The 13,341-nt window shown below is 66.8% G+C and overlaps 1 protein-coding gene and 1 long non-coding RNA gene across 2 annotated transcripts in view; one reads left to right on the top strand and one right to left on the bottom strand.

Annotated features, from left to right (window-relative positions):
• FASN (fatty acid synthase) overlaps positions 1 to 13,341 on the bottom strand; it is a 63,677-nt gene that overhangs the window by 16,635 nt on the left and 33,701 nt on the right.
• Positions 10,263 to 12,285, top strand: LOC308254827. Its single transcript, XR_013961251.1, has 3 exons — positions 10,263 to 10,420; positions 11,332 to 11,599; positions 11,839 to 12,285. It is a non-coding gene; the product is annotated as an uncharacterized lncRNA (long non-coding RNA).

The following is a 13,341-nucleotide window of genomic DNA, read 5'->3' as shown; positions in this document are numbered from 1 at the left end:
GCTCTGTTCTCCCTACTTGCTATTCACGCGGAGTGCCGCAGAGGCGGGTGGGGGTGGGGAGGAGACCCCCGCAGCGCCCCGCCCCGCCGCCGCCGCTCCGGCTCAGCCCCAGCACCTCGGGGGCTCGGGGCTGCGCCCACGTGGTGGGAAGACCGGTCCCCACCGGTCTCCCGGCCTCTCGGCCACCCTCCCGGCCCTTCCGATAGCTGAAAAGGCGCCCCGGGTCGGAATGGGCCTCGGCCGGCAGTCGAAAGGGGAGATGCCGCGGGTGGAGGGGCCTCATGGAGACCTTTGTGGGCGCGCACGGGCGGCGGGGACTCCCCTGCCTCGGCCCACCCCGCGACCAAAATGGCTGTTCGCGGAGCTCCCGGCGTCCGGCCCTCGCATCGCCCACCTCCCCACGGCCTGGGGCGCGCAGGCCCTTAACCGCCTGCCCCGGACGCTCGCATCAGACGGCGCGGCCTCGCGGGCACCCCTCCTTCACCGCGGGCAGCCCCAGCGCCCCGCGGCCGAGGGTGCGGCCAGCGGCCTGCCCGATCACCGCCCCCCGACCCCCGGGCCCCGCCGCAATACCTGGTCTGGGCGCGGGCGCAGTGCGGGCGGCGGGGCGAGGATGCAGCGCGGAGGAGGCGCCGGCGCTGCGTCTCTCTGGCTCCCTCTAGGCCGGCGCCGGCGTATTTAACCGCGGCCGCCCCGCGCGGACACGCCACATGGGCTGACAGCTCGGCGGCGCCGCCCAGGCCAATGAGCGTCGGGGCTGCGCCCGGGACCGCGCGCCGCCGCCGGTGGGGTGATGGCGGGACCCTCTCGGGGGCGCGCCCGGGACAGCGGGGGGCCTCGACTTCCGTTCGCCCGCAGGCACATGGCGCGCCCACCCCCGCCTCCTCGGCCGCCCCCTCTTCTGGCTACGCGGGGCCCACGTGTGCGCGGCGCGCGGGTGGCACGGGACGGGATGACTGGGGTGTCGGGGTGTCACACGGGGCCCCACTGGGGGTTAGGCGGACCCCGGGGGACACACGCACGTGTCCGCGTCCGGGCGCGCGGACCCGGCTGGGGGCGTGGCTCGCCCCGCGGCCGCGGCCAATCGGGGGCCGGGGGCGTGCGCGCCAGACCAATGGTGGCGCGCGAGTGGGCGTTGCTAGGCGATAGGGTGATGGGCGGCCTGGCCGTCGCGCGGGCTGCCGTGGGCGAGCGCGGTCATTGACCCGGCCGGGAGCCCCGGCGGGGTTACTGCCGGTCATCGCCGCGGGCCTGATCCTTCCTGCCCGGCGCCCCACTTCGCGGGGACCCGGAAACGCCTTCAGGCCAGGCGGCGGCCGAGCGAGCGCATCCCCGCTGCCCGGAGCCGCGCGGCCGTCGGGAGAGCGGGCGCCACACGGACACCGTGGGCAGCGGTGGAACAAAGGAGCCTCCGGGAGAACCCGTGCGCGCACGTGGCCACTCTCTCCTGCGCGCGCCCCGCGGGGGCTTGTCCGCCCTTGTGATTCTGCTCGAACGGTTACCGAACCGACAGCCCCCTCCCCGCGTTCCCGGGGTCCGATTCCCGCGCAGGGTCAGGGAGGGCAGGGCAGGCAGGGGACGGAGGGCCGAGGCCGAGGGCTGAACCGCCGTCCTGAACGGCCTCTCGGGCTTTCCTCTTTTCTGATGGAAGAGCGTTTCATACCCGGCGCGCCGAGCAGGAGCGCTGCGCGGGTCGGAAGTGCTTCTGCGGGAAACGACCCGGCACCTCCACTCCCTTTCTCAGCTGAAGGAAGTCCCGCGGCCACGCCTCGCTAGCAGGGCACCGGCGGAAACATTAGTGTTGCCCGTGGGGAGGCCGAGCCAGCGCCCCGCGTGTGCACAGGGCCTGAGTGAAGCAATTACACGCACAGGGTGAGGCAGGAGCACTGCCCACGGAGACCGGGGTCTGTGACCTCGGGCCTTGCATCAGGCAGTTCCCTGGGCCAGTGCTGCCCACTCCCCACACCTGTGAGCCAGGCAGGTGGAGGACACACGATGCCCCCCCCCGCCAGTCACACAGCAGGTGGGGTGGGTGCAGCCTGCCCCCGTCGCCCTCCCACCCTCCTGGAGACGCTGTGTACCCTCGCTGCCTGAAGGCACAGCCACCTCCCGGTGGTGGGACAGGCCGTTCTCTCCCTCCCTCAGCAGCTCTGCAGGCAGGCGGGGGGCCCGGCTATGCGGTCAGGTGCGTGCTGATGCCAGGGGAGAAAGTCAGAGGCTCTGGAAGAGCCAGGAGCCCAGGGCCACCTTCCACAGAGACTCCCGAGTGAGGACCTGCAGGCAGGATTCTCAGACATGTTCTCCTGGTGGGGGAGGGAGTTGGTTTTGTGCACTTAGAGTGAGTGGCGTCAGTGGGTGTTTCTCTTGCAGGTGCCGGGTCTGGACCCTCCCCCCACAGCACCCAACTTGAGCACCTAGCACAGGGCACGAGGGTCACCCAGCTCCAGCTCTCACTGCGGAAGGTCCCCGCCTGCGGTGCTCTGGGGGATGGGTGCTGCGGGTGGGCACCCCGTGCTCTGTGCCCCAGCAGGGTGCGGGTGGGCGGTGACACAGGTGATGCCCTTTTACCAAGTAGAAGATAAACAACTCCGGGGCCAGCAGGAGGGGAGGCGTGGCTTTAATGAGCTCTGCGCTAGGCCTGTGAGACACCCCAACAGCATTGGGGAGCATGAGCTGCAGCCACAATCCCCCCCGGTGTGCACACGCCTCACACACACGTACCTCTGTTCTGGAGGTGAAAACACAGGCCCCCAAACCCACTAGGAGGAGCGGGGGGGGGGGCAGTGTGAGGAAGTCAGTCCTTGAAGTTGTAGTTCCGAATCTTGGGGTGCTGCTGGCAGCCTTTAGGTTTTGCAGGGTGAGCCCTGGAGGGTCTGGTGGGCTTGGCCTTGGCCTGGGCTTCTATCTTCATCCCTTTGATGGAGAAGGTGGCGCGCGGCCCCACGGGGCTCCCGTTGGACCGCGCTGGGCCATCAGCGGCTGGAGATGCGGTGAGCTCTACCGGGTGGAGGGAAACAAGGAGGCCTGAGAGTTGCAGCAGGAAGTCCTGGGCCCACACAGGAGCCTGCGCAGGCCAGAGCCCTCTGCGGCGACCCTCAGGGCCCATGGGCCACCCTGGTGTCTGGTGAAGGAGCCTCTGCGGCGACCCTCAGGGCCCATGGCCCACCCTGGTGTCTGGTGAAGGAGCCTGGGCCTGCCCCTCCACGGGGCTCTCAGGACAGCAGGCCCCGAACAGTCCATCTCCGGTCATAACCGTTTCCTAATGGGCCCGGGGTGGGGTGGGGGGCGGGAGCTAATGACTGGCTTGCTCCCGGCTGTCACATCCCCCTGCCCATGGGCCGTGCTTGCCGGACATCCATCTCCCACGGCCAACAGTCTGGACTTTGTCCTCCAGACTTCCATTTTGGAACTAAGAATGCATTTCTTCTGTAAAATGAGATACGATGAGAAAGCAGCCCTCAGGGCGGAGCTCAGGACTGGCCTCCCTTACGGGCAGTGGGGCTGAGGCGGGCGGTACCCACAGGCTGCTGTGTGGCCGCTGTGGGAGTGAGGTCTGCAGGGACTGCCCAGCTCGTGGCCGTAGGTGGCACAGGTGGGACACGAGGGAGGGCCAGCCGGCAGCTGGGAGGAAGAGGGCAGGGCGGGCACGGGGCTGGGGCTGGGGAGGCAGCCCAGGGCGACCTGCTGGCCTGTGAGCAGAGGTCTGCCAGGCGTGCCCAGATCCCTAACCCTCCTCCTGCCCGGCCCAGCGCCTAGTCCTGGAGTCGCAGGACGCAAAGTCCCTGGATGTGTCCTTGGTTCTCTACACATAGACCCCCTGCCCCCTCTCCTGACCTCACCAGGGCACCAACCTCTGACCTCTGCTTGCTTGGTTTCCTTCTGGAAGGCACTGCCAGTGGGAAGGGGTGAGGTCAGGACTCTGACCACTGAGACACAGGGAACCTTCCCCCCAACACGAGGGCCTGAGCCTCCCTGGGACCCCCGGGCCTGGCCCCAGTTCATCAGGAGCCGCTGCCGGCTGATGGGGCGAGTGAGGCGAGGAGCAGGGTCGGCCAGGCCTACGCGCTGCCTCTGGGGGGGCTGACTCCCTGTGATGCTGGGAGGGAGCTCCGAGCCACAGGAGAGGAAAGGGGGCTCAGGTGTCTGCCCTCTGAGGCGGCGTCGGTCCCTCAGCTCTGACAGGCCTGCTGCCCCCTGCACACGAGTGTGGCCTCCACCTGAGTGATCCGAGCTGGGCCCGCTCAGACAGTAACCTGCCCCGCTGCCATCTGCCTGCTCCTCTCACCAGACCTGTTCTGCCAGCTCAGCCCAGATTCTCTCTGGGCCCTGGTTCTGAACTGGCCCTGGGGGGTGGCCCAGCCCAGGGCTGCCTCCTGCTTCCTCCCTGGACGCCTGCGCCCCCAGCTCTGCGCCCTCAGCTCTGACCAAGCCCAGTATGTGGCCTGGCCAGGTCCCTGGACCTGCTGGGAGGTGGAGTGGCCAGTGTCCTGTCGGGCAGCGCTGGCCCCCGCTCCCTGTGGCCGCTGGACTGCTGGGGGCGGGGGACACGGAGCCCATGCCTGCCCTGGCTCTCATAGCCTCCCTGGGCTGGGGCTGGGCAGGGCCCGAGACCAGGCCTCCGCAGCCAGGCCTGGCTCCCCGGGGTCCCCCACGTTCAGGTTTCTGCTGAGACCTCTGCTCACCCGGGAGCCCCGCAGCCCTGAGCTCAGCACCAGGTCTCCTCCCCCGGAAACGCCTTTGGTCAGTGGTTCAGGGATCGAAGCCTAAGACTGGGAACGAGGTAAAATTCATGAAAGATACACTTTCAGGCAGGGCCCCTGGGGCTGCACCCGGGTCAGCGAGGCCGGCTCAGGGCCCGGCGCCCAGCAGGACTGGGACCCCACGCCCGCCCGCCGTGCGCACGCCAGGCCACACGGCCACGCTGCTCTCTGCTCCTGTTGGCGGGAGGACAGCTGTCAGTGAGGCAACCCTCTCCTTTCGCACAGAAACGGGGCTGCGCAGGAGGGCTGCCCGTGGCCCTGCACACCAGCTGCCCGTCCCACTCGAGGCGCTCCCTGACCCCGGCTGCTTTAGGAGGCCCCTCAGGCCAGGCCAGGGACCACGCAGACCTGGCAGAGCTCCAGGCCCTGTGAGCTGGGGGCTCCTGTTCCATCTCAGCCCCAGCGAGGAGTAGGCGGCTGTGGCCCCACAGGCCCCAGGGCCGGGCTCGCGAGGAGGCCAGGCCGCTCTGGGCCTTTGCTGTAGGTGGAGCTTCTATGCACCCTGCAGCTTCCCCCAAAGCCCAGGGCTGTGCAGGTGGAGGCCGGCCAGGGAGCCCAGAAAAGCAGAGTGTAAGGAGGCGATGCCTCCCGGCTGGGCTGGGCTGCTGGAGGTGCCAGCCCTCCTGGCTCCTGCTGGCAAAGGCTTCTGGTGGGGCTGCTGGGCCTCCCAGGCACTGTGGGGCTCAGGGTCGCGCCAGAAATTAAACAAATCTGGGGAAACCTACGCTCTTTCCCAATAAGTCTGGCTGTGCCTGTGCCACCTCCTTCCTGCCCGACTGCAGTGCAAGCCTGCGGGCCCTCTGCCCACGGATTCCCTCCGTGCAAAGACCACAGCCCTGGCGCCCACACGCTGGTTTCCTGCATTGTGTTCCGGCAACAGGCCGGCAAGAGGCAGCCGGGAGTGGTGGCCGCGCTGTGGCCTCAGCATAAGCACCCCCGAGGAGCCAGCTGATTTGGCTGCTGCTTAAAGCATTTGCTCCGTTTTGAACGTTATTACGACACAAGTTGTTTCCTAAGTGGCGATCGTTGCGTCATCACACCTTCGAGAAGAGTGCTCGCGGAGGTCTGATCGTCTGCTGCTCAGCTTAGGGAAGGCTGCACGTGGCTGCGAGCCTCAGGTGGTAGCGGTCTGGAAGGGCAGGCCGGAGCCGCTCGCCCAGGTCGGCCCTGCAGCCGCCGCCGTGCACCCAGCCCCAGGACAGCGACAGGCCGGGTCTGGGGAGGAGCACGGGGGTGCGGAAGTCCTCGCACTAGCACCACGGACCCTGCGGGAAGAACTGTTTATAACGAAGCTCCATAGTTCTCGCTTCCCCTTCCCTCTTCTTCCTGTTCCTTCTACAAACACCCCTCCAGCTGGGCAGGAGCCAACGTGTTCCGGGCTGCCTCCCCCCAGCCGGCCTCGAAGCGAAGCGGAAGGAGCCCTTGTGCACCTGGGGCCGTTTCCAGCCGGGCCTCCCTCGCAGTGGCCGCCAGCACGTGCTGGGCCCGGTCCCTCCCTGCGGTGGGCGGCGCCAGGAGCTCGCAGGGACGCCCAGGCCCCAGGGGAGCTCTTTGCTTGGAGCAGGGAAGACGCCTTCAGTGGGATCACATCTGTCCTGCGAGGCTCCGCCTTTTTTGTCCTCACAACCCGCATCACCACCACGGCTCCTCTCCCAACCTCCCGCCCAGCGGCTTCAGAAGACACTCAAAGCATCGTGGGGGCCGATGGCGCTGTTCCTGCCGTAGGCCCGGCTCGGCTGGACGGGCAGAGCAGTGGCCGGGGAAGGCCTGGGTTGCTCCACTCAGAGCCCACGTGGTGCCAGGAGGAGCGGAGGGGGGGGCGTCCGGGGCCTCACGGTGAACCCGAACCGCGGCTATCGGGTGCAGCCTAGTTGTGCGGGGCTGGGAAGGGCCCCAGAGCCTGCGGCCGCTGACAGGCTGGCTGGGTCTGGCTCCCAGGACTGGGAGCTACAAAACTGAGCTGCCATTTGGCCCACACTTTGTTTTGGTTTTTTAATTAGTTGCCAATATTTAAAAAATGGAAGCATTCTCTATAAAACGCCGAGATTTCCAGCCCTTCTTTTGGGGGGACCTTAAACAACAGATGCTGGTGGTCCCGCCGTCGGAGCTGGAGCTTTGAAACCAAGGCGTCAGCAGGTGGCTCCTGAGGCCGCAGCCGTCGGTCCAGCCTCGCGGCTCCGGCTCCCGTGGCTCCTCGGCTTGTAGACCCCTCACCCCGATCTTTGCCTTCACGTGGACACGGAGTCCTCCCTGCGTGTCTGTGCCCCAACCTTCTTCTTTGTAAGGACACGCCACGCTCGCGGGCCTTCTCCAGCCTGTCCTCACCCTAACTAACTGCGTCTCAGCGACCCTGTTTCTAAAGTGCTTGTGCCCCAAGGTCCCAGGGGTTAGCGTTTTGCATGAATTTTTGGGGAAAGAAACAATTCAGCCGTCGCCGGTGGTTCATGTAGGGGGCAGTACTGGGTCTGCCTGTGTCTGTGTCAAAGCTCCTCGGAGGTCATCGGTGGCCGTGGGTTTCTCAGGCCTCTGCCCAGAGGATCTTGGAGGTCCAGGTGCTCCGTTCACGCGGACTGACTGGCTGCCTCTGTCTCTCACGGTCCATCCTTGCGGACTGACTGGCCGCCTCTGTCACGTGCTGTCCATGCTGAGCTTGCACACCTCCAGCACGCGCACTCCCCACATCCCCACCTTTAACACAGTTGAAACCCTTCCTTATAGCTCCATCCATTTATGCTGTTTCTTCGCTTTGGATCTCAAAGAGAAAATCAGTGCCTTTCACTTTGGCCTTCTCAATCACAGCTAACACTGAACACTGTTTACTTACTTTTTTGTTTGTTTGCTAATCCTCACCTGGGGAAGGGAGGGGGAGAGACGGAGAGAGAGACATCGCTTGGTTGCCTCCCGCACACACACCTACCAGGGCCAGGGATCAAGCCTACAACCGAGGTGCGTGCCCTTGACTGGAATGGAACCGGGACCGTCAGGCCACAGGCTGCTGCTCTACCCACTGAACCACACGGCCAGGGCCTTGCTGTTTACTGACACCCCATTCTACAGGAAAGGCAGCTGAGGCGGAGGGGCCGGAGCTGGCTCAGGGCCCAGCTGGAGAGGAGCACAGTGAGAGCCAGAGCTCCTGCTCCCGCCCCAGCACCAGGCACCAGCGGGCGGGGCTGGCTGCTTCAGGAGCTGTTCTACCCAGGCGTTCACCGTGGCCGTGGGCTGACGAGCGCGGACACCCTTTGCACACTCCGATCCCATGGGCAGGTGCAGCTCAGCACCCTTCCCAGCTTCTCGCCCAGGCACTGGGATTGGGGGCTCCATTGCCATGAGGGCAGAAGGGGGCAGTCTCCACATCAGTGACAAGAAACTTGGGAAGAGGGACTGAGGGAGCAGGAAGGTGGAGGAGAGGGGGGAGCAGAGGAGGGCCTGGCTCCCTCATGCTGCGCTGGGAGGGCTGGCTGGTGGTGCACAGAGCCCAGGAGAGAGCAGGCCCAGGAGCTGACGGGTGGGGGGTGGGGGGGTGGGCAGGCTCCCGGCAGAGCCAGCGACTTGCAGAGACCAACAAGCTCGTCATGAACAGGCAACGGCCGTTCAGCCTCAGTGGGAAGGTTCCCAGTGATCAAACAGAACGCAGTCCGTTCTGACCTGTGGGTTTGACAGACTTAAAGATCCGTGACGGGCAGCGTGGGCGAGGGAGTGCTCAGGAGCTGCAGGCGGCAGGTGGCAGGTCCCAGGCCAGTCAGCGCAGCACAGGCCAGGCTGGGCGTGTCAGAGGTCCTGCGGGGAGAGGTGCCCTGCGGGCGGGCGCTGGCAGGAGGGGTCTCCTGTGGTCCGCTCCCAGAACTTGATGCATGACCTTGGACTGTCCCCCAGCCCGGACAACCGGACGCGGTGAGAGTGGAGGGCCGCGGGGACTCTCAGAGGAGCGAGGCCAGCAGCCAGGCCAGGCACACGGCCAGCCCCTCACCCACTCTGGGCCCCGCATCCTGGAGGCAGGTGCACTCGCACTGCCCGGGGCTTCTCAAGCAAACGGGGTGTGGGCCGCCCTCGGCCCTGGTGGCCCTGCAGGAAGAGGCCCAGCTCTTACAAGCGGGAAGATGTGGCTTGTTGGACCCGCCCTGCCACAGGGGCAGCAGGCGGTGGTGTCGTCGACTGACCCGCGGGACGAGGCCGTGGCCCGGCAGTCACTCAGCCTGATGCTGCCTGAGGCCCACGGGCCGTGCTGAGCCCTGCCCTGCCCGGTGGACTCGGGGTCTGGGAGCTGCGTGACCTGGGTGGGTGACCCCGGGACTGCCAGGACTGCTGGGAAAGGGCCTGGGGGGGGGTGCAGAGGGCGCAGAGGCGTGGGCTCCGGGACGCGGGCTGTGGCAAGAGGCTTCTGTTTTGCTTGTTATCTGGGTCCTCAGATAACAGCTGCCCACAGGCCTGGCTGACTGCCTCCCTGCGCAGCCCTCACCTCCACACCTGACGCAACCCTTCCTGAGGGAGGCGCGTTCAGCTCCAGGAGAAACTGATGGAATTTGCAGGAAGGCCACATTTCAAAGAAAGAAGCCAACACGAGCACCGCGCCCCCCGGGAAGCTGTGCCCTTCACTCCTCCCGGGAGGAGCAGGTGCTCGTGGGAGAAGCAGGCCCTGGGACACCGAGCCCCGCGGGGCAGCGGCCGCCTGCCGCCAGGCTGGCCCAGCAGTGAGTCCCTCAGGGCTCCCGCCATCAGCTGTCTGACCCTCTGGCCGCGTGGCCGCCCCCCTCCGGAACTCGGGGAGTGGACAGAGGCTGGGACTTGGACTCTGGCTGCGTGCTCCTCGCTGGGCGGTCCCTCGGGGCCGGGGCCTCGGTGTCCCCACTGGGAAATGGGAGCCTGGAAGCTGTGGCGTCAGCCGCCACGGGGTCAGGTCCCTGCAGGTGACCGGACCATGCCTGGCGCTCAGCCGGCACAGGCAGCGAGCTGCCCCCTCTCTTTGCCCCCCACAGGGCACTCACTTGTACAAAGGGGTGTCCAGTCTCCCTCCGGCGCCCCCAGAGCCTGGGCGCTGTCCCCTTCTGGACGCTCCCCTCCTGGTGCCCTGACTTTCACACACACTGAGCAGGCACTGTGTCCTGTCGCTAGCTCCGTAGTCGCCTTGAAAAAGGGCACAACACCTGAGCCACACACACAGCCCGCATGATCTAAGAGCTGGAAAGAGGTCAGTAAGGAGACACCAGCTCTCCCTTATCAGACCGGCCACAACGAGAGGGCTTGGCCGCAGCCTGCGGACAGGAGGGCGGGCGGTGGGCGCCACGGCTGAGGGAGGCTGAGGCTCAAGGGGACTCCCAGCCCCCACCCCTCTGCTCTGACCCACTGGCCCCCATCCGCCCAGGCACATGGCCTCCGGGTGCTCCAGGCAGGGCTGCCGGAGGAGCAGGTGCCAGAGGTCAGAGCAGGGGGGCAGCCGCTGGGAACCCCGAGTCCTGGGCTCTGGGAGTCGAAAGGTCGGGTGAGAGGGGCGGGGAGGGAGCAGGCGGGGAGGGAGGTGCTGTCCCAGGTGATCTGACCCGCTCGCTCGGCGGCCTGGCTTTTGTAGCTTAAGAACACCTTTCCAGTTTGATTCTCTTGGGGTTAGAAGAGAATTGTCTTAGAAGTCTGCATTTTCAAACCCCCCTCGGGTAGACCCTGTGACTGTAAGCACTGGGTCCAGCCTGCACCGGGGCCGATCCAGCCTGGTCTGGGCGAGGGCGGGACGCGGGCCCTGCCGGTGGCTCCAGAGGAAGGCCTCACCGGCCTCCAGTGGGGGCTGAGGGGAGCTGGGGGGGCTGAGGGGGAGCTGAGGGGGGCTGGAAGGGCTGAGGGGGAGCTGAGGGGGGCTGGGAGGGCTGAGGGGGAGCTGAGGGGGGCTGGAAGGGCTGGGAGGGCTGAGGGGGAGCTGAGGGGGGCTGGGAGGGCTGAGGGGGAGCTGAGGGGGGCTGGGAGGGCTGAGGGGGGCTGGGGGAGCTGGGAGGGCTGAGGGGGAGCTGAGTGGGGCTGGGAGGGCTGAGGGGGCTGGGAGGGCTGAGGGGGGCTGGGAGGGCTGAGGGGGAGCTGAGGGGGGCTAGGGGGCTGAAGGGGGGCTGAGGAGGGCTGGGAGGGCTGAGGGGGCTGAGGAGGAGCTGAGGGGGGCTGGGAGGGCTGAGGGGGGCTGGGAGGGCTGAGGGGGAGCTGAGGGGGGCTGGGAGGGCTGAGGGGGGCTGGGAGGGCTGAGGGGGCTGAGGGGGAGCTGAGGGGGGCTGGGAGGGCTGAGGGGGAGCTGAGGGGGGCTGGGAGGGCTGAGGGGGACTGGGAGGGCTGAGGGGGAGCTGAGGGGGGCTGGGGGGCTGAAGGGGGGCTGAGGAGGGCTAAGGGGGCTGAGGAGGAGCTGAGGAGGGCTGGGAGGGCTGAGGAGGAGCTGAGGGGGAGCTGAGGGGGCTGAAGGGGGGCTGAGGGGACTGAGGGGGAGCTGAGGGGGGCTGGGAGGGTTGGGAGGGCTGAGGGGTCCACTGGCCGCGGCCAGGCCTCGGCCTCGCCATCGCCTTCCCTGCGTGTTGTTACTCTAGAACTTGAAAATCCACTTTTTCAGCTTCAGAACAGACTGTCCACCCATCACACAGCGGCCACGTCGATGGGGAGAACCAGGTGCCTTTCCAGCGCTTAACACTTCCAGCCAGAGCGCTTCTCTACCCACACTCTGCCTGAGCCTGGGCACCCCTTCCAGGGGCCCCTGCCCTCCCCCAGCACCTGCTGGGATGGCCAGTGCCGGCCCGGGGTCATGGTCAAGGATGACACCCCCACCCTCCCCTCTCCTCTCCCAGCAGACAACAGAATCCAAATAAATGAGGCTGCGTGAGGTGCGCGCTGGTGCCAGGGAAGGAAGTGGGAGGTGAGGGGGTGTCTGAGGTGCGGGCAGGAGCGGGCCAGGGTGGGGCCAGCCTGCGTGGGGAATACAGCAGCACCTGGCCAGACGGGCACAAGGGCAGCCTGGATGCTTGGGAGGGTGGCGGGCGCCGGGCAGGAGGGGCGGGGCAGCTCTGGCCCCACCTGAAAGCCAGGAGCCTGGTGTCACCCTGAGAAACACCCGCTGTTCCAGCCGCCGGTGTTACGTGGAGGCCAGAGCCTGTCTCACGCCCACGGCCACTTTGCTCTGCTCACGGCGCCAGGGCTCCCGGGCGGCACCGCACGGAGATGCTGATGCCCTACATGGGCAGCTGCGTCTTCACCGGAGCTCAGCAGAACCATCCCCCGGGAGTGCGATCAGCAGCCCCGCGCCCGAGAGACGTTCTGCAGGCAGTTACAACTGTTCACCCCGTTCCTGGAGCTGCCACTGGGAGCCGCCACGAAGACGGCCCGCAACCACGGACCCAAGACCACGGCCCCCTGAGACCACGACCGCCACCTCACCAACCTCTCATAGCATCCCACCCGGTTGGCCACGCCTCCCCCTTAAAACTCTTCCTTATAAAGAGATCCAAACTGCAAGCACGTGTAACACGCAGGCACGTTTAAAGAATCTATAATAATAAAAGTGTAATATGCTAATTAGACCAGACGTCCTTCCAGACAAAGCCAGGGCTGCGAGGGCTGAGCTCCCTGAACAAATTTCGTGCATCGGGCCTCTAGTAATAAAGTAAAAGGAAATAAACACCTGGGTCCACGTGACGACCGTGCCCACACCACAGGCCCACTGACACACCCACGCCACAGGCCCACTGACACACCCACGCCACAGGCCCACTGACACACCCACACCACAGGCCCACTGACACACCCACGCCACAGGCCCACTGACACACCCACGCCACAGGCCCACTGACACACCCACACCACAGGCCCACTGACACACCCACGCCACAGGCCCACTGACACACCCACGCCACAGGCCCACTGACACACCCACACCACAGGCCCACTGACACACCCACGCCACAGGCCCACGCCCACGGAACAGGCAGAGGCGAGGAGCTGGGGCTCTGCCCACATTGAACGAGGGCAGACTTTGGACAGAGTAGCCCTTGGGGCCACCTCTGCACGGCCCGCGGCCGGTCTCAGGCCACTCGCTGTAACGCTGTTGTCCTGGGTTGGAACGGCCTAAGCTGCCCTCGAAGGGACAGATGGCGGCCAGCTCCGTGGCGGGAGGTGCTCACCAGGACACGGCTCCAAGGCTGCGGGGGAGCCTGGAGCGGGCGCTCTGTGCCAACCAGACGCCTGGAGTTCTCGCCTGTCCCGCGTCCTGACAGCGCCCCTCCCTCTGCCCTTCTTTCTTTTTGCTAATCCGCATCTGAGGGTACTTTTCCCGTTGACTTTGAGGGAGTAGAAGGGAAGGAGGGGAGAGAGAACACTGACTGGTCGCCTTGACCGGGTGGGGGAACAACCCACAGCTCAGGTGTGTGCCTTGCCCAGGAATCAAACCCGCAACTCTCAGTGCGCAGGCCGACGCTCTAACCCCGCACTCACCGGCCAGGCCCTCTGCCCTCTGTCCCTGCCCCTGCCCTCTGCCCACGTCTGCCCCACACAGCCCCTCCAGGGGGCCCTTCCAACAAGCTTTCCCGCCGGCGGGCGGGGCTGGTCTGGCCGAGAGGCCGCTCTCCCCGGG

The sequence above is a fragment of the Plecotus auritus genome, assembly GCF_963455305.1.
Source record: "Plecotus auritus genome assembly, chromosome: 7".
NCBI lineage: Eukaryota > Metazoa > Chordata > Mammalia > Chiroptera > Vespertilionidae > Plecotus > Plecotus auritus.
Note: the sequence above shows the minus strand (reverse complement) of the source record. Positions and strands in the feature narration are given on the sequence as shown.